This window comes from Sus scrofa, chromosome 2 (genome assembly GCF_000003025.6).
Source record: "Sus scrofa isolate TJ Tabasco breed Duroc chromosome 2, Sscrofa11.1, whole genome shotgun sequence".
Classification (NCBI taxonomy): domain Eukaryota; kingdom Metazoa; phylum Chordata; class Mammalia; order Artiodactyla; family Suidae; genus Sus; species Sus scrofa.
In genome coordinates, this window is record NC_010444.4 from 142727379 (window position 1) to 142739560 (window position 12182).

General features: G+C 38.9%; 1 long non-coding RNA gene across 1 annotated transcript; it reads right to left on the bottom strand.

Annotated features, from left to right (window-relative positions):
* On the bottom strand, positions 297-11561 carry LOC102165434. Its single transcript, XR_001303232.2, has 4 exons — positions 10819-11561; positions 10418-10583; positions 3039-3259; positions 297-2235 (listed from the first exon to the last, which is right to left on the bottom strand). It is a non-coding gene; the product is annotated as an uncharacterized LOC102165434 (long non-coding RNA).

The window sequence follows — 12182 nt, forward strand, 5'->3', positions numbered from 1 at the left end:
GCTTATTCAGTGACTTACTACTTGAGTTTTTAAAGATAATTCTGGCTTCCATGGGGAGATTATATTAGCCAATTTTAAGCATTTGTTTGGATCTTGGTGTAACATGAATGAAGTTTGGTACATGCACAGAAAATTTATTTTACAAGTGCTTAGATAAAGAGGGAATGCTTGCAGAAACAAGTGTGCCACACAACACTGTCAGAGTGCACTTTACCTGTAAGATTATTGATCATCTATCCTAAGACACTTCACTCTTGTCCCTCCCCCCACGCATAAGCAGCTTTAGGAGGGTATCATACTTGCTCATGAACTGAATTTATTAATGATATGGTGTCCTTGAAACACAAGCTTTACAGAAATTTAATGATTGGAGAGAAAATGCAATGCTGCAGAAGATTGAGTTTAATGGCCTCCAGAAAAAATTAATTTTACTAGTCTGAAACTGAGTTATATGAATTCTGAGACATAACTATGTGGAGGAGAAAGGGCATGTCCAATTAATGGGATTTCTGGCTGCTGCCTGCCTAAGGAGATTCTGCAAAGCCTTACAAGGTAGAACCTCCTCTCTGGGGCAAGTGGTGTGCCTGTCCAGAATACGGAGGGCTCCACCCAACCATAAATTAACTATGTACAGCATGCTTTATTGCTCAGCCCTGCTGTGCTGGCAGGCCTTCTCTCATTGTCTCTCTCCCTGAGCGGCTGAGTGGCTTGCTTTGCTTGTTCTAGGATGACTCAGCCAGACTCTTTCTTCTTTAATTTTATCCTTTTCCTCCCTCATCCCGTTTTTTGTTCCTAGCGTATTAAAGTCAGAACAGAGCCTTTTTTTTGTTGCTGTTCCAGCATACTAAACTATTATTGGCCCTAAGAAGGAACTGGTTCTTTTCTATTTCAAACCTTCCTAGGTTATATTTGTCATGTAACTAGGCTACCTCTGACTCTCCCCAAGCCTCTGAAGCTAGTGATCCCAAAGAGCCACAGCTTCTAGGGATAAGGTTACTTTTCATCCCTGCCCCCTCCTGGGACAACCACCGCAAACCTCTCTACGGCTCCAAGCAAGGAGACACGAGAGCAGCCACATCCAAGGCTGACAGAGCAGGCACTCTGCAGAGTTTTGCGCCGCTGCTCTCCTTCTTCCACACCTTCCTCAGTTGGTCTATATTTGAAGAGCCTAATAAATTAATTTAGCCGAGGCAGGGTTGAGGGGGTGGGGGCGAAGGAAGGGCGTGTCTTAGGGGCCAAAAATGCAGTCGACTCGCCCTCTGCTGGTTAAAGGTCTGAATTACCGCCGCCAGAGCAGTGGGGAAAAAGAAAGTCTGTACAGCATGCATAAATTACAGCCAAAACTCGGCTTAATTCAGCTTATTTGTCCGTCTTAAATAGCTTGTTCCTGTTAGCTCTATCTGCTGCCCCTGCAATGAGATTTAATTAGACTGGTTGTAAACATGAGACCTAGTTAATAGGTTACACTGTCCTGAGCCCATGTTCATTTGCCCTTGGGCTTCTGCTGTTCTAAGCTGTGAGTTAAAACAAATGTGTTCTTTTTGTCTAATTTGTTGCTAGGTAACTGGAAAGATGACAGCTAAACCGTCACATCTAGAGCACACGCGTGCTTCGTTCTAACCTCTCTAAAATAATAGTTTCATGGGAACAAAAACAGTGGCTGTTTGGGTTTTCGACACTAATTGGAAAACTGCAGAAAAAGCAGTCCCATCCCCATGCTGACAGGCAGCTTCGCGCAATAAGAGGGATTGGCCGCCATAACTCACACGGACCTTTTGCACCGCCTCCGCTGTCTTACGCATTTTGTTGGAATAAACCAACACAGTGAGGTTGGTTAATCAACTGTCACGCAGCAAGATAGCATTTACAGGCATGTACTTAGAATCCAGTGGGTATTGAGAGGAGAAAAATCAGGATTTTGTGTTAGGATATATTATTTCAAATCATTTGGTACCCCTGCCAGTTGAAATGTCCCAAATCAAGGAGTTCTCCCCCCTCCCCAATATCTCGCATTGTAAATTAGGCAGTCACGCAGTCCTTGGTGCCAGTCGGGATTGGCCAGTTCCTTTGTCAGGTGAAAATCTCTGCAGCGAGTCATGGGACTAAATTGGGTGGTGTCGCTGTCCGCGTCAGGGGTGCTGAACTCCAGGAGTGGTCAGAGACAGTTCCTTTGCATGACAACTTCCGGTAGGGCGGGGTGAGTGCTGCTCTCCAAAGAGTGGATCCATCTGCCACCTGGTGGTGGATAAGGAAATGCCTTTGAAAAAGTTTTTTAAAAAGACGATTGAGACCCTAAATTTTGAAGAAAAAAAATTGGAGGGGTTTGGAATATTAAACCTCAGGAGGTGGTTTTGGGGAGACCTGGCTATTTTTTTTATTAAAGTACAATTAATTTACAATGTTCTGCCAACTTCTGCTGTACAGCAAAGTGACCCAGTTACATTCTTTTTTATGTTATTTTCCATCATGGTCTATCCCAGGAGACTGGATATAGTTCCTTGTACTACAGTAGAACCTTGTTGTTCATCCTTTGTAAATGTAATATTTTGCATCTACTAACCCCAAACCCCAGTCCATCTCACTCCCTCCTTCCTCCCCCCTGGCAACCACAAGTCTGTTCTCTGTGAGTCTGTTTCTCTTGTGTAGATAGGTTCATTTGTGCCTTATTTTAGATCCCACATATAAATAACATACGGTATCTTTCTCCCTCTGACTTGACTTAGCTTGAGAATCTATAGTTACGTTCATGTTGCTGCAAAAGGCATTCTTTCACTCTTTTGTGTGGCTAAATAGTATTCCATTGAGTCTATGCATATCTTCTTAAGCCATTCATCTGTCGATAGACATTTAGGTTGTTTCTATATCTTGGCTATTGTTAATTTTGCTTCATGAACATAGGGGTGCATGTATCTTTTTGAATTAGTTTTGTCCGGATGTATGCCCAGGAGTGGGATTGCTGGATCATACTGAGACCTGGCTATATTTTAAAGCCTCAGAGCAATGTGGAAGAATTGAGAATTTCTAGAGTAATGTCTCACCTCTATCCCCTCTCTCCAATAATTTACAAATATGTTACATTTGCTTTTAGCACACCACTTATTGTAGCACATCTTGTTATCAGATAAGTAGACATAAATTTGTAACTAGTTACTATTCAGTATAGATTTTACTGAAAGAAATGCTACTGATGCTCTATCTTGATTGTTAGCCAAATACATCCAAGGAAGTTTAGCTGTGAGTACTGCTCTGATTTCAGCTTCTGGAAAGAAAAAAAAAAGTGTAATTATATTTAGGAAGGGGTACAAGGGCACAGGAATTCTAATAGGAAAACTGATGTTTCTTGTTACTTTCTTCCAGGACGAGTTATAAACTGTCAGAGTTGAAAATACAGGAAAGTTATGGTATGCTTATGTTTACCCTGTATATTTTTCACACTTTTGTATTTAAGTTATGATCAATTCACTGTGAAATTTGTACATTTAACTTCAGATGGGGAGTTAGATTGCTGACTAAGTGGAGATTCTTTGGTAGATAATGAGAATAAAGCAAGAGAAAGAGGTACTGTCATTTTAATAAAAATACTGTGGAAAGAGGGGTACATTTTTTAAAGAGGCTATGAAGTTGCAGCTCCAACTGATCTAAAATTTGTCTTTGATGGTAACTTCTTATTCATAATTAGTTTAATATCACTCTTCCCATCTTTTGAAACAAGTGACTTTTACAGCCAGAGCCTTACTTTATATTCAGATATATGTGGGTTACAGGGTAAATTAACTTCTAGCAAATTGAGAGTAAAAGAAATTTCTTAAACAAATTTAGCAATCTCAGAAAAAATAGAACCAGGAAGCACACTTGGCTTTGTCAGCCAACCCAGTTAATACTTAGTATTCTTAGGTTTTCTCATTTCTTCTTCTAGGATGTTTTCTCATTTCTCCTTCTATGGATCTTAACCCTGAAAGTATAGTTATCATTTCTGTTTTAAGGTTAAGACTTTATTCCCCCAAAATACTAAATAAAATTTTAGGTACCAAATTTGGGGATTACTTGAATTGTTCTCATAAAAGAGAGACACTGGTCACAGTTTAATGAGAAGAATTAATATTCTAACATTTGGTTAAATTAGGAAGTTTCGCCAACACCTGTCAGATTGCATGGAAAGAAAGCTATAACCTATGCCACAAGAGTCAACGTGGAAAACAACAAAATTACGTGCATAAAAGCCATCTGTTTAAAATAAGAAGGTACTATAAATCTGGCCTATAAATGGTATTGGTTTACATTAAGGCTTCTTATGTTACTGTGGAAGACAGAAACATTATCTGCACACACACACGGGAAACAGTAAGAAACACCGTCATTTAAAGCAACAGATGGCAGATCAAAAGCAGCTGCAATAAATAGCTGCCCAAGAAGAAAGACTTCGAGACACCCAAAGCCTCTTGTTCCTGCCAAAAGGAATAAGAAACCTAACATGCATGAAAAGACACAGTGAAAGATGAGAATTCTAATAGTAAAGTCTAAAACTGCAGGTGTGAACTCAGCGTTTTAAAATACAGCTGCTCCTAAAAATGGCCAGCATTTTTCAGACTTGGGTATGTGTGAAAGAAAATTAGAGGGGATCCCAGATGTTAATATTTCTGATATTTGTTTTAGTCGTATTAAGACTTTTTTCCAGTTTGAATACAATATAGAAACAGCCAATGGGGAGGTTATCCAGTATTCTAGTTACACATGCATAGTAATGAAGTCCATTTTAGAAAACCCTGAGTTCCACCTATTCAACCCCCACCACCCAGGCCCTAAAAACCACCAATTTTTTGTTCCTGTTTCCACAGTTTTGCCTTTTCTAGACTTCATACAGTTGAGTTACACAGTAAATAGGCTCTACAGACTGGCTTCTTTCACTCAGCAGGATGCATTTACATTTCCTCTATATCCTTGCATGCCTTGATAGCTCATTGCTTTTTAGTGCTGAATAATAATAATCTATTATTTGGATATAATACAGTGCTGGATAATAAATAACCCATTATCTGAATAAAAAATAATTCAGTGAATTATAAAATATTGTTTATAAATTATAAATAATAATTCAGCACTGAAAAATAGTAATCCATTATCTGGATAATTCCCCCACTGAAGGACAGCTTGGTTGCTTCAAGTTTTGGCAATTAGGTATAAAGCCCCTATAAATTTTTGTGTGTGGGATTTTGTATGGACATGTTTTCAGCTCTTTTGGGCGAGTAGGATCATGATGCCATATCTTACTGTAAAAATATCATATTTTAAGATTCAAATAATGAGTAAAGAAGTTCCTGTTGTATAGCTCAGCAGGTTACAAATTCGACTAGTATCCATGAGGATGTGGGTTTGATCCCTCGCCTTGTTCAGTGGATTAAAGAATCTGGCACTGGCCTGAGCTGTGGTGTATGTCGCAGACATGGCTCAGATCCCGTGTTGCTGTAGCTGTGGTGTAGGCTGGCAGCTGTAGCTCGGATCTGACCCCTAGCCTGGGAACCTCCATATGCCGCAGGTGTGGCCCTAAAAAGATTCATATATTCAGATATTTTATTTGAATATCAAATAGTCAAATATTCATATACATATTTACATATGAGTAAATATACTTATGAATGTTAGGAACCAGAGTCTCATTTTGGTACAAGGCTTATAAAAATATAAATTGGGAGGTAAAGGAAGAACCCTGTTTCAATGCATTGGAAGTATGTATGTGACCACACACAACATACATACAACACAGATACTTATCAAAGTACAAATATATATTAACATAGGCAAGTACCACCCATCCAGGGATGTTAGAAAACACTGAGTAACAAAATTGTTTCAAAAATAGAAGATTCATAGTTTTGAGTTTTATTGAGATATAATAGAGTACTGTGTAAGTCTGTGTACAGAATAATGATTTGACTTACATTGTGAAATAATTACAGTAAGTTTAGTGAACATGCATCTTGTATAGATATAAGAAAAAATTACCTTGTGATGAGAACTCAACAATTTTCAGCTGTAGCACATGCCAGTGTTCACTGATCAGTTGTACTTTCTATCTCTGCGTGTAATTACCTTGTGTTGTACACGGCATCTCTAGTATGTAATTACCTTATAACTGGAAGGTTGGACCTTTTAGCTGCCTTCATAAAATCCCCCCTCCTCCTACCTACGCCTGCCCCCCACCCTACCCCAGCCTCTGGTAACCACAAATCTGATCTTTTCTATGATGCTGCTTTTTGAGGTATAATTGGCCTACGATACTGTTAGTTCCTGGTCCACAACATAGAGATTCACTATTTCTATGGAACATCACAAAATGATCAATACTACGGTAAATCTAGTGACGATCTCTCACCACACAAAATATTACATAATTATTGACTATATTCCCCCCACTGGACATTGCATCCCCTTGACTCATTTTGTGACTGGGAAGTTTGTACCTCTTAATCTCCCTAAGCTATTGCTTTCATCCCCTGATCCGACCCCTCTGACAATCAGCTGTTTGTTCTCTGCATCTGTAACTCTGTATCTGATGTTTGTCTTTAGACCCCACATATAAGTGAAATGATACACTTTGTAATGTTCTGACTTAATTCTCTTAGCATAAGACCCTCTAGGACCCTCCATGTTGCTGCAAATGGTAAGATTTCATTTTTTTTTTCATGGCCAAGTAATATCCCCTCACACACCACACACACACACACACACACACATCACTCTAAGTAAGGCTGCTATGAACACAGTGGTGTACGTCTTTCCTAATTAATGTTTTTGCTTTTCAGATAAATACCCAGTATTGGAAGTGATGGGCCATACAGTAGCTCTGTTCTTAATTTTTTCAGGGCTCTCCCTACTGTTTTCCATGGCAGTTGCACCAATTTCCATTCCCACCAACAGTGCACATCAGTTCCCTTTTCTCCATGTCACATTCACATAGTTTTGAAGCATCTCTCCATCGATAACTAATCGTGAAGAAATTAAAAAGTAACTTTCAAATTGAAAAATTTATATGCTCTTTTGTAACCAAATAATCAAAGGTACTGTGACCAATAATGGGATAAAGTGGGAGTTCCTTGTGGCGCAGTGGGTTAAGCTAGGTGTTGTCACTCCTGTTCCCTGGCCCAAGAACTTCCACATCCCCTGGGCATGGCCAAAAAAATATAATGGGATAAAAAGACATTGTATGCTTCCTGGTGGAACGCATTGAAAACGATTCAACATCAGCACCTAAATGGTACTGCTGTAAAAATATTTCATCGGAATCTAATGAAGACACAATACACGAATTGAGGGTTATGCTGTAAAACAACTCAAAAATCCAAGTCACAATAATGGCTTTTACTTTGTTGGGCAACTTAATGAGTCCAAATACCAGATTAAATGCTGTGCATATGCTGGATCTGATTTGTGCGTCTACATTTTATGGCTTAAGTATTCTTCTTAGCCCCTTTCCACAGATGAAAGTGCAGATGGGTCTCAGCTTAGAGAGAATAAGGATTTCTCAAGTAATGTTATTTGAACATGTGCTTTTATTTTGCTTAGGCTAAATTTACAATTTACTTTTTCTATTACTTATGGAGCTTTTCATCATGTTCCCTTTCCACGAATCTTCTAATCTTCCAGGGTTGTGATAACTATTACTACTTTTGGACTACAGGAACCGGCCCCTATTTGTATATTCAGTGTCATCTAGATTTGAGTATCAGTTTTTGTTTTGTTTTTAATTTTATTGGTGTATAGTTGACTTACGATGTTGTATTCGTTTTTATTCCATTTTCTCTGTGTCCCTGCTGTTCAAGAATGTTTTTAAATTTTCTTTTTGTTAGGGTATAATTGATTCAGTTTTGAGTCAATTTCTGCTGTACAGCACAGTGATCCAGTCATTTGCACATTATATATACATACGTACATTATATATGTATAAAACATCTACATTCTTTTTCTCTTACTATATTCCATCACATTCTCTCCCAAGAGGTTGGATATAGTTCCGTAGGCTGTAGAGTAGGACCTCATTGCTTATCCGTTCTAAGTGTAATAGTTTGCATCTACTAACCCCAAACTCTCAGTCCATTCCACCCCCTCCCCCCAACCCTTGGCAACCCTAGGTCTGTTCTCCATGTCTGTGAGTCTGTTTCTGTTTTGTAGACAGGTTCATTTGTGCCATATTTTAGATGCTACATCTAAGTGACATCATATGGTATTTATCTTTCTCTTTCTGAATTCACTTAGTATGAAAATCTCTAGTTGCACCCATGTTGCTGTTTTAGGCATATAGCAAAATGAATCGGTTATGGCCATTCTTTTTGCCCTTATCGATTACTACAAACTGTTTAGTAGATTTCCCTATACTACACAATAGGTCTGTGTTAATTATATCTTTTATATAATCTAGCGTTTATATGTTACTCCCATTCTCCTAATTGATTCCTCTCTTCTAAGTAATCATAAGTTTGATTTCAAAATCTATGAGTTTGGAGTTTCCATTGTGGCGCAGTGGAAACGAATCTGACTAGGAACCATGAAGTTGTGGGTTCAATCCCTGGCCAGGATCGGGCATTGCCGTGAGCTGTGGTGTAGGTCACAGATATGGCTCAGATCTAGTGTTGCTGTGGCTCTGGCACAGGTCGGCAGCTACAGCTCTGATTCGACCCCTAGCCTGGGAACCTCCATATGCCACGGGTGTGGCCCCAAAAAAGGACAAAAGACAAAACAAAAAACCCCATAAAATCTATGAGTTTGTTGTTTTATAAATAAGTTCTTTTGTATCTTTTTACGAGATGCTATGTAAAAGTGATATCATGATGTTTGTCTTTGACTTACTTCACTTAGTATGATAATCTCTAGGTCCATCCATGTTGCCACAAGTGACATTATTTCATTTTTTTATGGCTGAGTAATATTCCATTGTATATATGTACCACATCTTTATCCATTCCTCTGCTGGTAGACATTTAGATTGCTTCCATGTCTTGGCTATTATAAACACGATGGTGTACATATCTTTCTGAATTACGATTTTTTCTGGATATATGCCTAGGAGTAGGATTACTGGATCATAGGGTAGTTCTATTTTTAGTTTTTTAAGGAACCTTCATACTGTTCCCTATAGCACTTGCACCTATTTATATTTGCACCACCAGTGGAGGAAGGTTCCCTTTTCTCCACAATGTCTCCAGCATTTGTTATCTGTAGATTTTAATGATAACCATTCTGACTATTGTGAGGTGGTACCTCACTGTAGTTTTGATTTGCATTTCTCTAATAATTAGTGATGTTGAGCATCATTTCATGCAGTTTGCGCTCATCTGTTTATCTTCTTTGGAGAAATTTCTATTTAGATCTTCTTACCTCTTTTGATTTGGTTGTTTTGTTTTGATATTCAGCTGCGTGAGTTGTTTATATATTTTGGAGATTAATCCCTTGTCAGTTGGCTTCATTTGCAAAGATTTTCTTCCATTCTAGAAATGTCTTTTTGTTTTTTGGTAATGGTTTTCTTTGTTGTGCAAAACTTTTAAATTTAGGCCCTGTTTATTTTTGTAAAACAACTCTTTAAAAAATGGCACTATGGAGTTCCCTAGTGGCTCAGTGGAAATGAAACTGACTAGCATCCATGAGGATACAGGTTTGATCAGTCGGTTCAGGATCTGGCATTACCATGAGCTGTGGTGTAGGTCACAGGTACAGCTTGGATCTGGTGTGTGGCTGTGTGTAGGCCAGCGGCTACAGCTTCCATTCGACCCCTAGCCTGGGAACCTCCATATGCTGCAGGTGCAGCCCTAAAAAGACCAAAATAAATAAATAAATAAATACTTTGTTTAAACTGTTCTAGTTTAAAGGAAACTAGAGAGAACATGACAAGTGAGTGCAATGTGCAAACCTTGATTATATCTTGGATTTAAAAAAAAACAGTGACACAGACAAAAGACATTATTGGGAGTTCCCATCATGGCGCAGTGGAAAAAAATCCGGTGGGAACGATGAGTTTGTGGGTTCAATCCCTGGCCTCACTCAGTGGGCTAAGGATCTGGTGTTGCCGTGAGCTATGGTGTACGTCGCAGACGTGGCTCAGATCTGGTGTTGGTGTGCCTGTGGTGTAGGCTGGCAGCTACAGCTCCGATTGGACCCCTAGCCTGGGAACCTCCATATGCCATGGGTGCAGCCCTAAAAAAAGGACAAAAGCAACAATGAAAAAAGACACTATTTTAACTGAGGAAATTAGAATGTTGAATATAATATTAGGTAATAGTATTCACATTAAATTTTCTGAGTGTGAAAATTGTATTGAGGTTACGCGGGAGAATGTCCCTGTTAGAAGGAGGTACCCATTAAGATAGGGACGATATGTTAAAATGTCTGCAACTCATCCATCACAAAATTAAATGCTTACATACTATACCTGTCACCTACTGTCACACAATACAGCACGAAACTTGGTAGTTGAAAATGCTAATTCCTACTCATGCCTCTGGAGGTCTGCAGATTTAGGCTGAGTTCAGCTGTGCTTGGCTTCAGTATACAGGTTGTGTCCAGTGCTGTTCCATCCTCATCCTTTAACTGGTGGCCTATCCAGAAAATGTTCTTAGAAAGCAAAAGGGCAAACCCAATTACTGTAGCACATTTCAAGCCACAACTTGCTTTACTCCGTGCATCAGTTTCCTAGGGCTGCTGTAACAAATCACCACAACTAGGTGGCTTAAAAAAAAAAATCCCAGAAATGTATTCTCTCCTTATTCCGGAGACTAAAAGTCTGAAATCAGGGCCATGCTCACTCTGAATGCTCTGGGGGAGGATGCTTACCTGCCAGTTCCTAGCTTTTGGTGGCTGCTAGCAATCCTTGGCTTGTAATAGCCTCAGTCCAGTCTCTGACGTGTATGGCCTTCTTCCCTCTGTGTGTCTTCTTCCCTGTGTGTGTCTGCGCGTCTCCAAGTCTTTATAAGATGCCAGTCATGACTCAGGGTTCACAAATTCCATAGAAACTTATCTTAACTTGACCATATCTGAAAAGACACTCTTCTCAAATAAGGTCACATTCACAGACACCAGGGTTAAGACTTAAACACAGCTTTGTGGGGGGCACAATCCAATCTACTCTTCTACTATCCATTGGCCAAAGCAACTCACACAGTCAAGCACTTTCCCCTCTGTGGTGGGCCAGTTCTCACAAGGAACCATTCAGTGGGTGATGTTCTGTATTTTAGAACTTACTGCGGTTTGGGGGTGAATTAAATTTCAGGGGCGTCTAAGGAGAGGAGAAGTCTAAAATTTGAACAAGCCAACTCAGTGGGCAAGTAATGGGTAATTGTAAGTACTTGTGTAACTCTTCAGAAGGCTTAACTCTTCTGAAGGCTTTTTTCAAAAAATCTTAAGTTAGTACTTAAATACAGTTTTGGAATGCATTTTTTATTCTCCAAATTTTTCATGATATTTTCCTTGCTGTGGTTTTCCCCTCTTCCCAATAATTAGATTTTCGAGTAAAGACCCTAACATTATAGCCTAATAGGTTGTAGATTTATTCTGTGGGTCCTAGTTCTACCTTCTTTGCAAAGAATAAAACTTACATTAAAAAACCCACTAGGAGTTACCTGATGGCCTCGCAGGTTAAGGATCCTGGCCTGGGAATTCTGCATACTATGGCCATGGCACAAAAAAATACCACCGTGTCGAAAGGGTCCAAAGTTTTCAGGGGAAAAAATATTTTGGAATCTTATCCCATCAAGCAGATTATTAATATGTACCTTGGGAACCAAACACATTAAGTTTCAGAGGAATCCAACTGAAAAGCAGCATCTCTTGTATTTCAAGTCATAGGAATGTATTTTTAAATGTATGGGTTCTGAATGCATTAGAAACTGATTGCATTAAGACTTAATAGCAATTTTCAAATATACAATACAATGCTAAGAACAGATCTTGAAAGTTCTCATTACATGAAAAAAATTTAACTATATGTGGTCATGGATGTTAACTAGACTTACTGTGGTGCGCATTTAGCAATATATACAAATATTGAATCATGTTGTATACCTTCAACTTATATAATGTTATAAATCAACTCTATCTCAATTAAATTCCTAGGATGCCACAATCTTCTGCTAAATGGGTCAATCACTGGGAGAAATATCTCCTTCTTAGACAAAAACTCTGTATAAGATACTCAGGAC